Source organism: Neofelis nebulosa, chromosome 7 (genome assembly GCF_028018385.1).
Source record: "Neofelis nebulosa isolate mNeoNeb1 chromosome 7, mNeoNeb1.pri, whole genome shotgun sequence".
NCBI lineage: Eukaryota > Metazoa > Chordata > Mammalia > Carnivora > Felidae > Neofelis > Neofelis nebulosa.
This window is the reverse complement of record NC_080788.1, coordinates 18,580,231-18,593,995: the sequence shown is the minus strand read 5'-3', so window position 1 is coordinate 18,593,995 and position 13,765 is coordinate 18,580,231. Positions and strand designations below refer to the sequence as shown.

Genomic DNA, 13,765 nt, shown 5'->3' with positions numbered 1-13,765 from the left:
ATTAAACTCAATAATTACAAAGTGAACACCAATAATTCTAACCAGATCAAAACCAGACTAGAACCGGAACCTATATATCGCCCTCAATCACACAACCCTTTCCTCTTCCCTCTAACAGAGAATACTACCTTCACTCTGTGATGACAAAACTTCCTGGATTTTCTTTATAGGTTTACACATATATGCATATCCCTAAAAATATTGTTTAGGTTTACTTTTAAATATTATGTGGATGGAATATATGCAATGCATTATTCTGTCTTGACTCTTTTACTATACATTATGTTTATTAGATTTGTCCTTGGGGTTGCATATACTTCTAGTTTGCTCATTTTCACTGAACACTGTATAGGTAAAAACAAAAGAAAACAAACCCTTTATTCACTCTACTGCAGATAGACACTGGAGTTGCTTCAGTCTTTTGGCCATAATTAAAATGAAAATGAAAATGGTGCTATGAACATTTTTGCAGATACAGCCTACTGCATACCTGCACACACTTCTCCAGGGTGTATTCTTGGGAATGGAACTATTGAATTCATAAAATATGTGGACCTTATCTTATGCTGGATAATGTCAAACCATTTTTTAAAGTACAGTTGACCTTTGAACACAGGTTTGAACTGTGCTGACCCACTTATTTTGTTCAATACAGTAGAATACTGTAAATGTATTTTTCTGCCTTATGATCTTAATAACCTTTTCTCTTCTCCAGCTGACTTCATTGTCAGAATACAGTATACATATAATACATATAACACAAAATGTGTGTTAATCAACTGTTTATGTTATTGGTTAGGCTTCTAGTCAGAGGCTAAGTTTTGAGGAAGGTCAAAAGTTACAGATGGATTTTTACTGCATAGGGGGCTGCTTTCCCAACTGCCAAGTTGATCAAGGGTCAACTATGATTGTATCGATGAACCTTTCTACCCACAATGAGAATTTGCAATCCCCTGATTACTAAGGAAATGAAACACACTTCATACCTATTTGCCATTCGAATTTCCTTGTAAGTGCCTATTGAAGCACTTTCCAAGTTTTCCATTGAGTTGTTCGTCTTTTTATTATCACTTTATTATCATTCTTTTATTTGAAATCAACATAAGCTTTCCTAATTTTATGTACTATAAAAATCTTTTCTCATTCTGTGGCTTTTTAACACTTGCTTTCAGATAAAAGCAGGTTCTTTATTTTAATAAAATCAAATTTATCGGGTTTTTTTTTCCTTTACATTTTTTATGTCTTGTCTAATAAATCCTTCCATACCTCAAAATCATCTTCAAAAAAGCTTTTCTCTTTGCCTTTTGCATTTAGGTCATAATCTTCCTGGAGGCAGATTTTATGTAAGATAGTTGGTTCCCTTCATGATTTCCTATATATACATATATATATATATATATATATATATATATATATATATATATATGTATATATATATATATATGAAACACACACACACCCCCACGTGTGTGTGTGTGTGTGTGTGTGTGTGTGTGTGTACATGTCCCAGCACCATTAATTTAAGATTTGTTCTTTCCCCTATGATTAGTGATCACAGCCATATATACACACGGTTCTGTTTCTGAGCTTTCTATCCCTTCACTGATACGTTTGGCATTTGCTATTTGTGCCATTGGCATAGTTATCTTCATTACCACAATTTTAAAATTCGTTTCAATATATGACAGAGTAAACCCTTTCACTTTGTTATTCTTCAGGCTGTCTTCTTTTCCTCTTGAATTTCCCTACATTTCAGAATCCGTTGTTGAATTCTTAAAAAAAAAAAAAAATCCTTGGGATTTTGACTGGCATTTTCTTAAACTCTATAAAGATTATTTATTTTTTTGTAGCACAGATGTATATAACATTGAGAGTTCCAGTCCACAATAATGGGATAATTCTGTCAAATCAACCTTGCATTCCTGAGATCAACCCAACTTATTCATGATGTATACTGTCCCTTCTATATATATTGCTGGATTTAATTTCTGTATTAGTTAGCATAAGTAATATGTATTAGTTAGCATAAGTAATGTGAGATGCTTTAACAAACACAAATCTTAGTGGCCTGATACAATGAAGTTTCTTATTCATATAAAGACAAATGAGGATGTTTCTTATCCCAGAGAGACTTGCATGAGGTTATTCAAAGCCCAGACTCCTTTATCTTGTGGTTGCACACACAAAACCTCCAGAGTTCCCATCTGGATTCTCTGCACGTGGCTGGCAAACAGGGAAGAGAGAATATACAGATCATGTGGGAGGTATTTTACAGATCAGATCTGGAAGTAGCATGTTATCACTTCTACTCCCATTCCATTGGGCAACTCAGTCACAAGGCCACTCACAAAAGGAGGCTAATATAGAGTCTATATACATGCCTGAGCAAAAGAGAAAATAGATCAAAGTGAATAGTCTCTCAACTAAAAAAGATGTGAATTCAAAGAAGTAGATTAGTATTTTGTTTAGGAGTTTTGCATTTATGTTCAGTGAGACTGACATCTGATTCTTCTTAGAACTCTCCTTGCTGGTTTTGCTATCAAGGTTAGGCTAGCTGCATATAATGGGGAAAAGAGAGTTCCTTCTTTTTCTATTCTCTGGAACAATTTGTAAAATACTGGCATTATATCTCCAAAAATCTGTTAGTATTTGCTTATGAAGCCATCTGGATTTGAAGTTCCTTTGTGGTAAACTTGACAATAACACTATTCAGGTTGTCTATAGCTTTATTATTCCATTTTGTTAGATTGCATTTTCTGGAAATTTGTCCATGGAATCAAAATTTTTGAGGCACAATAGGATCCTGAGATTTTATGTGCTCGAAAAAGTATATTAAAATAGCTGAAAAAAATTTAAATGATATATTTGTAATCTAGTTCACCTCTTACCTTTACAGAGAATATTAAGCTTAGGAGAGACCCAAGTACTCTCCCTTCAACCCTACCACATCACATGGCAATTAAATAGAACTGGGACTAGAATCTAAATCTTCTGATGTCCAGTCCAATGCTCTTTTCACTAGGCTGTTTTAGTTCAGCTGGTTCAATAGACTGAATCACTCAGTCAACAAATGAGAGGGAGAATGCAGAGAGGGCTGTGATCAGAAACCACTTTAACCTTGGGAAGAAAGCACATTCTTTTGCAGGTAGTTGCTGGCAGGACTTCAGGGTCCTTCTCCAGTTTCTCCATGATCTTATTCATATATTCCTCAGAAAGAAGTGTGTGGTATTCAAACTATGGCTTCTTTGAATTTTAAAGCTTTATCCAGTTCTGTGATACCCCTAGGTTTCATTGCAAAGATCTCAGCAAATGCTAATGGTACTTCCTTCCCCTACCCCAAGCTAAACCAACAATTTTGGGACACTTAACTCCCTGAAGCTGGATATTGGGCAGTCTAGTAGCTTCAGCTTATCAACAGGATAATGTAATTCTGTTGTATATCTCCACACATAAACAAGTATTTTGAAAACTTGATTCTCAGTGCACTGTGAGGTCAGGAAAGTACATCTTCAAAAGTCTTGGCTCTTGGTTTTCACCATCCCTCTCTCTGTGTTTTTTTAAACTGCATGAATGACTTAACTTACTTTTTTCCCCCTTTAATCCAACAAAATTTATTGAGAGCACCCTACTAGGTTATGAGGTTCACTGATAAAATAGATATGGGTTACTGTCCACATGAAGGTTGTGAAGGTCATGTGATCTTCCCATGAGGACTGCTTTCTTACTATAGAAGTCTGACTTGGTTTGTACCCCTTCCTCAAATGCCTGAGGTGGTTTAGTTGTAAAACTGATACACAGGTGTTTTGCTTTTTTTTTTTTTTTTTTAACTAATGAGGCAATTTATTAACCCAGCATTTGTTCTAATGATTCTAGGTGGCAGCTGCCACCTGTCCAGCAATTCTGTCCAGAGCTCTCATCCCTGAGGTGTTAGTTTGCAGCCTCCACCCCTGTCCTTTTCCATTGCTTTCAGCCTCTCTAGGGCTTGGAGGACCCTGTGGGCCATCTTCTTAGAGTCTCTGCTAAAGTGGTTGGGCATGAACTTGTTCCTCTGAAGTTGCCCACAGATGTTGGCCATGAAGATGACCCCAGTACTGCCCTGGAGGTGCAGGTGCCATACTGTGGAGACAGCTTGTGTGTAGAACCAGTTCTCATCGCAGGGAGCAGGCTCTTTATGTTTGGCAGATTGACAGTGTCCACCCACTGAGGGACTTTTGGCTCTCCAGACTTTTTGAGGAAGGCAGCCAGAGCTCTAACAATCTCCTATGGTTCACATCTTTTACAGAAACGCCAGGCATTGAGAGGCCTACATGCTGCCAGCCAGAGGAGAGAAAACAACGGGGTTCCCCAAGAGCATAAGTCAGGCATCCTGCCTTCATTCTTGAAGATATTTTTTCTGGGTATAGAATTCTAGGTTGGAGTCCATCTTCTACTTTCTCAACACATTTAGGATATCATTTCATTGACGACAGATTTTCATTTGCTGCTATTTAGAGTCAGCACTCCTTTGAAGATAATCTAATTTTTTTTCTTGGTCTTTTGTTTCCTGTTAGTTTCATTTATGTATAGATTTTTTCTTTTTACTCTGTATAGATTTGTTGAGTTAACAAATCAATCCTGGAAAATTGTCCTTATGTCTTCAAATACTGCATCTGCTTCATTCATATTCATTCTCTCCTCTCTTCCCCTCCTTCCAGAATGCCCAAAACAATTTAGGTTAGAATTTCTAACCAATCTTTTCTCTCAACATCTTGTATTTTCCACTTTTTCATCTCTTTGTGCTGACTTCCAGATAACTTTTTTCAGTTCACAAATTCTTCAACTATGTCAAATACACTTCCAACATGTCTACTAAGTTTTTCATTTTGGTTATTTTTTTTTTTTTCATCGCTCTAAGTATTTTTCTCAAATCTGCTATAGCACTGCTTTTATAATTCCCTGTTTCTTGCAAATATTTGCAAACTTGTTTATGAAACAGTGAAATTATTTATAATCTATGTATAATAACAACAGTATCTGAAATATTTAGGTGTCAGTTATATTTCTTTTTTTTTTTTTAAGTTTATTTTTATTTATTTTGAGAGACAGAGAGCAAGCAGGGGAGGGGCAGAGAGAGAGGGAGACAGACAGAATCCCAAGCAGGCTCCACGCTGTCACCACAGAGCCCAATGGAAGGCTCGAACCCACAAACCTGAGCTGAAATCAAAAGTTCGATACTTAACCAATTGAGCCACCCAGGCGCCCCAGTTTCTGCTATTTCTTGCTGCATTTTGCTTATGGTGCCTTGTTTTCTTTTATGGTTGGTCATCTTTGTATGATGGATGCTCAATGGTTTTGAAAAGTTATTTGATGCCTAGAATTAAAGTGCTTTTCTTCAAAAAGTATATAGATTTGCTTCTTCCAGGAACCTGGAGCAAAAGTTTTCTTGGACTTCTTGCATTATGTGACTTTGGCCAGTGATTCCACACAATGCTGGTAACCTGTTTTATAACCTTTGAGAAACAGGTTCTCTTTCTTTTCTTATTCTCCTTTTTCCAATCTGTTCAGTACAACAGACCTCTCCTTGCATCTTCTGCAAGTAGGAAAAAGGCAGTGGATTTTTCCTTTTTCCTTAGGTTCCAGTTTGATATGAGAGGCAATGTGTTAGCCTCAGAGACCTGCAAGTAATCACTTAACCTTTGCCTCTAGATCCACCAAAGCCTGAAGCTTAGTTTTCAAGTATTTATCCAGATGGGAAAAGAACTCAGGGTAGCCAGAACTTTAAATACTTCTTTACCTTTTAGGTTCTTACCTTTCCTCAGATTTTGGTCTGGCATATTCCTTAACAGCTCTTTGATGCTATAAAGTCATTTTTGTATAGTTCATCTAGTATTTTTAGTTGTCTTCAGCTGAAGGGTTGGTCCAGATAACGTGGACCAACATTACATAAATTTAAAAAATCAACACTTTTAGGAAAAAATGAGCCAAACATTTTCTAATGATATCCATAAAGTTTTCTGATGATGTTTTTGCCTTTTAGGTTAAATGTGGAAAAGAGTTCAACACAGAGCTATCATACAGCCCGGCAAATTCCACTCCTAGGTAAATACCCAAAAGAAATGAAAACATGCCCTTACAAAAAGTTACACAAAAATTTCATAGCTGCACTTTTATAACAATCAGAAAGTGGAAACCCAATGTCTATCAACTGATGACTGAATAAACAAAATGTGGTATTTCCATACAAGGGAATATTATCCAGCCATGGAATGAAGTACTAATACATGCTACAAAACAGACAAACCTTGAAAATATTATGCTTAATGGAAGAAGCTGGACACAAAAGAGAACATATTATATAATCCCATTTTTATGAAATATCCAGAATAGGCAAATCCACAGACACAGAAAAAGGTTAGTGGCTGCCAGGATGAGGGAAGGGGAGTTGGGAAATGACTGCTAATGGGTACCAAGTTTCATTTTAGGTTGATGAAAATGTTCTGGAATTAGTGTTCATAGTCGCATAAACTTGTGAATATGTTAAAACCACTAAATGTATAATTTTAAATGGTGAATTTTATGGTCTGTAAATTCTATCTCAATAGAAAGAACATAAAAAAGTTAATCTCAGGTTTGTCTATAATACCCACTGTGGTAGCCACTACGTACACTAAGTTACCTCACTGAACATTCAATTTCACAGGATAGTGAAAGATTGGGGGGCAATGATTTATAAAAATGCCAGGCAATGTGAATGCACTTCATGCAGGTTACAGAAAACGCTGGAAATCTTTAATATGATTATGAATAATCTCACTGGAATTCATACCTATGGAGTTCTACATCCAGGTATATCAAGATAATCAGTGAAGAGAACTATATGAAATAAAAGCCAATAGCATCTATGAAAACAGCTTTCTTTTACACTCTAAAGGAAACTAGCAAAGTAATACAACTTCCCCTCTCCGAATAATTTTCTCTTACATATAGCAGCCACTTATTCAGATGAACATAAACTGATGAATGCTCTCTTTAAAAAAAACAAACAAACTTCTATGATTAAACAATACAGTCTGCTCTACCATAATGTGTTTGGGAATATAAATTAGGTGACATGAAACTGGTAAATAGGGAATGGTGTCAGAATAATAAAGTCACTCTGGTTCAATGTGGATTTTTCCTAGGCAAGGGGAGCCAGAAAAGTGGGAACAGAAGTATAACGTTTAGCAGGAAAGGAGAAAGACCACCAAACAGCAGGAGTGTGGTGTGCATTATAAGAAAGTTGAAAAGGAAGGCTTCAGAGGAGCACTCCCCGCCCCACTGCAGGTGGTAGTTATTTCCCATACTTAAATGGCAACCCCTCACCCTCCACCGCTCATTGCTACACTGCCATCTGCACTGTCCTTAGACCCACATCTCCATCCTAATTAAAGTGCTGCCAGCATTTCTGTTCAAATAATTAATTCTGTGCATTTATAATACCCACTAACTATACACTAAGTTACCGCACTAAGCAGTTCCAGCTCTTTTAAATTACTGATTATTTTTTAGTTTGTGTTGCTTAGAACACAAAATTGCACAGGTATTAGAGTTTGTGAGGCTTTTCAGGAACACGTAAACAGCATTACAGCAGAAGCACCTATACTTTTTTAAAATCTGTTTACTTCTATAACGGTTGGAAATACTATATACTAGGAATCAGTGTTGAAGATGGGGCGATACAGAAATAAAGGCGATACAAAGTGAAGAGAATCACATCCCCTTCATTCTTGAACTTTATTCCCATTTAAACATACTCTGGGGTCGCCTGTGTGGCTCAGTTGGTTGAGTGTCCGACTTCGGCTCAGGTCATGATCTCACGGCTTGTGAGTCTGAGCCCTGCATCAGGCTCTGTGCTGACAGCTCAGGGTCTGTAGCCTGCTTCGAATTCTGTCTCCCTCTCTCACCGCCCCTCCCCCACTCACGCTCTCTCTGCCTCTCAAAAATAAAGAAACGTAATAAAAAAATAAATAAATTTAAACACACTCTGTGTTTCTGTCCCTACGAGCTGTGGGTAACATCTGAAGACGTTTTAAGAGTATCATCAATTAGTTACCACTGAAGTAAGCAACACTGCTTTTAGTTCAATTTTAAAGGTCATTATTAAGCTGTGTGCTGGATCTTTGGGAATCCACTGGGAAGAAAGCTCTTTCTCAAAGACTTAGCCTCAGAAGTTCCACAGTCTTCTGAGACAGATTCAGGGTCTTCAAGAGAACATTATTTAAGCTCTGAGTTTTGTCACTGCATACTCCTAAGACCCTGGACAAGCCTTTTGCTTTGTTTGGACTCCTACTTTCTTATCATTTAAATGAAATACAGAACTAGATCAGGGTTTCCAAGCCTTCTTACAACACATAAACTCCTTCTCACAATAATTTTGGTCATTTAGTCATTTTTTCCATAATAATAATGAAGAGATTTTAAGTAAAAGTACTTTAAATTGTTGCATTAAAGGAGATCATATTATAAAGATTATTTATAAAAATATTTGAGCACATTCACATTATGGTTAAATTCTAAATATTTCCTTCTTTACATATGATGCATCTCAAATTTTGTATAGATCACTTGAGAAAAAGCACGACATGTCAACATATTATCATCTTTAGAACAAAGCCTAAGCCACCATTTAATCACCTTTCCCCATTCAAACCAAATGGAATAGCATTCTTCTTCATAAAATCTCAACATTATTAAAGACCTATCATAACTAAAAGATGGGATCTTAGTCTATTTTTAAAAGCTATAAATGTCTTCTGAAATGCTGATAATTCTACTGCCAGATTAGTATTCTTGTAACAATGGTCTGACTACCCAAACTGCTAAACCACCTCCAAGGGCTGCCCAATGCCCATGAGACAAACGTCAAATGCCACAGTTGGTATGCAAGGCACTCTATCAACTACACCCAATCTGTCTGTTCTTCACTTTTATTAGTCACATATACAAACTATTCCACAGAAATGTGTATGATGTATAGTAAACACTGAGGTTTATTTTTTCTGTCTGTATGTCCAGTGTTTCTAGGACCATCTTTTTTTTTTTTTCAACGTTTTTTTTTTTTTTTTTTTTTAAATTTTGGGACAGAGAGAGACAGAGCATGAACGGGGGAGGGGCAGAGAGAGAGGGAGACACAGAATCGGAAACAGGCTCCAGGCTCCGAGCCATCAGCCCAGAGCCTGACGCGGGGCTCGAACTCACGGACCGGACTGCGAGATCGTGACCTGGCTGAAGTCGGACGCTTAACCGACTGCGCCACCCAGGCCCCCCTCTAGGACCATCTTTTGAAAAGACTTTCCAAAAAAAAAAAAAAAAAAAAAAAAAGAAAAGACTTTCCTTTTCTCATTGATTTCCCTGAGCACTTTTGTCAAACATCAGTTAACCATGTGTTAATAAGGCATGGGTCTATTCCTGAGCTCTGTGTTCTGTTCTACTGAGCTACATAAACACAACTTCCTGGATTACTACAGCTTTAGAGTACGTCTCAGAGGTGGAACATCTGGCTAGAATTCGCCAATGAGAACTTTCCATCTTCTCTCCACCACCATGATTGTACTTCAGTGAGGAGTGTGGAGGCATGTTAGCTACATCAGTATAACGGAATTAATTTTAGAACATTTGCTGGAAACTCTAGGATACAACTAATCTCTGATGCTTTATATTGGTGCCACTATATATGGTAGCCACGAGTCACATGTGGTTACTTAAGTTAAAGATACAGTTCTTTAGTTATATTAGCTATATTTCAAATGCTCAACAGCTACACATGACTAACGGCTACCATACTGGACAGCACAGACATAGAACATTTCCATCACCACAAAAAGCTCTACTGGGTAACACTGCCATAGATGATGTTATGTGCAGATGTAAGGGCAGGAGCTGCCACCGTCAACATGAACAAGTCAGCATCAGGACACAGCTGAAGGCTTGAGGGAGCCCACTTCAACAGACACAGGCTAATCTCTACCACATTGCTAGGTTTTCTTGTTATGTGATATATAACAAGTACCCCTATTTGAAAGAGGAGTTTCAGTCAGGTCTTTTGTTGCTTGCAATCAGAAACCACCTAATTAATATAAAACAGTTTTCAAAATGTTACCATATACATTATTTTAACTGGTCCTTAAACTCCACAAGGTTTAGAACTTTAATACTGTTCTCTTTCCCTATTAAACAGGTACCATAAACATTCAATAAAATAAACTGATTACTATAACCAAGAAATGCTAATTATAATACTAAATATAGAAATTTCTTTGAACTATAGTAAGTGAAATATCAAATAACAGAATTTGAGAATTAAAACACCTTTCACAAAATGCCTAAATCCCCACCTAACTGCTTATTTTCTACTGTCATACAGAACAATAACTGGTAGATTTTTCTATACTCCAGTTACAAAACAATTTTTAAAAACTTAATACAACTATACAATTATGGGAAACAGCACTAAAATATTTTAATTATATCCTATTACAGAACAAGCCTATATGAATACTGGTAGCATAAAAAAGCAAGCTGATTTTTAAAATTCCTGTACAAATACTAGTTGCTATTTCTAAGGGTTTTTTTTTTTTTTTTTTTTTTTTTGCAGAACATAAACATTTCTGAGGTTTACAAGACAGATTTTGGAAATAACAACTCAAGCCCAAAAATTACCACAAAATAACAAACCAGTTATTAAGAAAATTTCTATAAAAACAAAAAGCATGACAGAAAATATTCTCCACTGAATTACAAGAGGTAAATTCCAGGAGCACCTGGGTGGCTCAGTTTGGTTAAGCATCCGACTTCGGCTCAGGTCATGACCTCACGATTTGTGAGTTCGAGCCCTGCATCGGGCTCTGTGCTGATAGCTGAGAGAGGCTGGAACCTGCTTCAAATTCTGTATTTCCCTCTTTCTATGCCCTTCCCCTGCTCATGCTGTCTCACTCTCTCAAAATTAAACATTAAAAAAATTTTTTAAAAAAAGAGGTAAATTCCAATATGAATTCAAGCTTTGCTTTATTCTAGAAGTCTCAAACTTGTAGCTTATTTATTACCAAATTTCAAAAATCCCTAATACTTAAAAACCAATCTTTAAAAGTTTATCTTCTGATCTTTCACTGCTAATCAATTAAAGTAAGAACTTATAGGAAATATTCTTTGAGTAAAGAAATATCACGTAACTATGTGCCTACACGCATAATGATATTCTTCACAGAATATCCTTAGGATACACGAGTATCAAAAATTGATTTGATTCACAAATCAACCCACCAAACAAAACCTACATATAAGGTATGTTTACTTTTCCAAAATATAAGAGGTTCATACTACCATCTTGAATGGTTTATAGGTCAAGCGCTGACTCTAACTATAAATTTAAAAGTAGGGTTATGACCAATTTGTGCTAAGAAGATCCCTTTCTTTCTTCAGACTCTAGATCCCTAGTCTCAAAACTGAGCTACAAAAATAATTTCAAAATAAAAATGAAAACTATAGAGCTGTCTCAATTTTAAGGAACTACGTGTTTGGCCTGGTTTAAAAACACTGCATGCGGGGCGCCTGGGTGGCTCAGTCGGTTAAGCGGCCGACTTTGGCTCAGGTCATGATCTCGGGGTCCGTGAGTTTGAGCCCCGCGTCGGGCTCTGTGCTGACAGCTCATAGCCTGGAGCCTGTTTCAGATTCTATGTCTCCCTCTCTCTGACCCTCCCCTGTTCATGCTCTGTCTCTCTGTGTCTCAAAAATAAATAAATGTTAAAAAAAAAAAACAAAAAAACAAAAAACACTGCACGCTTGCATTTGCTACCTCTTTATAAGAGAAATATCACTTATGCTACGTATATATCTCACTTCACAAAGGCATACACAGAACATTCTTAAACATGGTAAGTACCCTGTATCTTTTGCATTAAATAAGCTTCTAGCTCTAATAGTAATGTAATAGTTATATGCTAAATGATTACTATGTGGTGGGAAACATCAAAATCTTGGGATTCTAAGTGTCTTGAATCTATATTGAAATGTATCCAACAAAGAAACTTCTGTAGTAAGATGAACACATCTTTTTAGGAAACACATCATCTTTTTAGGAAAATGGCAGAAATATGGTCAGTTATTCTCAGTGTCTAATACAATGTCTTATACACAGTATAAATATCAGTATAATAAATTAAAAGTGTAAAAATAATGCATTATATTCAATATTTTTACCCTTTTCCTCCTCCCTTCTTTCAAGCCCCTTTCAAAAAATTACAGTGCAACTTGAACACAATGTATTGCCTGGGAATTACAAGATAGTCAGTAAAACCTAGAGAGCTCTTTCAATAGCTATCCAAGCCTTCAGGATCTGGCTTACTTCCCAGGTCTTAGCTATTTCCACTCTTCACACTATACTACTACAGCTGCATTCAGCTGATTTTAACTCCATAAAATAACTGTGCTATGTTTCATTTCCTAATTTCCATTAAGTTGCCCCTCTGAACCAGAACACCTTTCTTCTAGCCTTTTCCCTCCCCAACCCTGTCCTTTAAAGGCCTAAGACAATGTGTCACCTCCAGAGGAAATTTTCTCTGACCACTCTTCCAATCCTCTGTACCCTCCCTCGCCCTTTTCTCTCATTAGCCAAAAATATGGCTAATGTAGCAAAGAACTTCCGGAAGAGAAAGAACAACTCATCTGATTTTAACTACAAAAACACCCAATCCCTGACACAAAGACACATAAAAAGGATATACAGGTATTCATCGATAAACACAAGAAATGCATTACAGAAATGTAAGCTATATTATAAAGTGATATATATCACCCCTTTCCCCATGAACTCTTGTTTATATATCAACAACTTCAGTCTCTGATGGACAAAACTCTGACCTCAAGAACATGAAAATCACACGCAGAGATGCACAGTTTCTTAAAAAGCACATAAATGAAAACCAATAATTATATGATAAATAATAATATTCAAGTACACAGTAAAAATAAAAAGAGTAAAACTGAAATTGCAGAGCTACGGTGACTGCAGTGTGAGGAGATGGTGCAGGACATGTGAGGAGAGGAGGGGGGCCATGAGGATTGCGTGCCTCACCCTGTGAATCACCATCCTGCTGCTTCAGGCTCTGTTAGGAATAAAAGAGCAGGGCAGGGGCCTGGAGGCGGAGGGAAGCTTTGTCTTGTCTTCAGATGTCTCATTATTTTTTCCCTTTCCCTGCCGCTCCACTGCAGCCCTGTAAAACATTAGGCAAGCCTCTTAAACACTCCCTGTCTGTTCCATTCCTGATCAGTAACATGGGGAGAAAAAAGCCCAATTGGCTCAAAAAGGCTCTAAGAGAATACTGTAATACTGTCAGAAACCCTAAGCATAATCATGCCTCCAGTTCTAGAAGGTCAGCACTAGATGATCTCAGGAGACAAAAGTCATTTATCTTTCTGTTTTGTTCAACTGAGGAACTGTGTAATGCGATGCTGCCCACACATCCCCACCAACCCCTAAATATGTTCAAAGAAGCACATATGTAAAACCATGTAGGACTGCAATGAAAGGTTAACTCATTAGAAATGTGTTCCCTGATTTGCAATTCACACCAAAATCGGCATATTATTTTGAACTATTTGGAAGGCCTTAAAAGTTACAGTTTGTGCTTGCTCACTGCTTGAAATCATTTCAGAGGATATTCTTGGGAATAAAAATATTTAAGAATTTTTACTGCCAAGAGACTGCCCAATAACTTGAAGCTTTTAGTCTCACTCCACTTAGGACAAGTTA

The 13,765-nt window shown here is 36.9% G+C and overlaps 1 protein-coding gene and 1 pseudogene across 8 annotated transcripts in view; both read right to left on the bottom strand.

The window, feature by feature from the left end:
* Nucleotides 1–13,765, bottom strand: part of MEF2A (myocyte enhancer factor 2A) — a 167,530-nt gene that overhangs the window by 46,649 nt on the left and 107,116 nt on the right. The gene's annotated exons all lie outside the window — the stretch shown is intronic.
* LOC131516125 (small ribosomal subunit protein eS19-like) lies at nt 3,802–9,047 on the bottom strand (annotated as a pseudogene).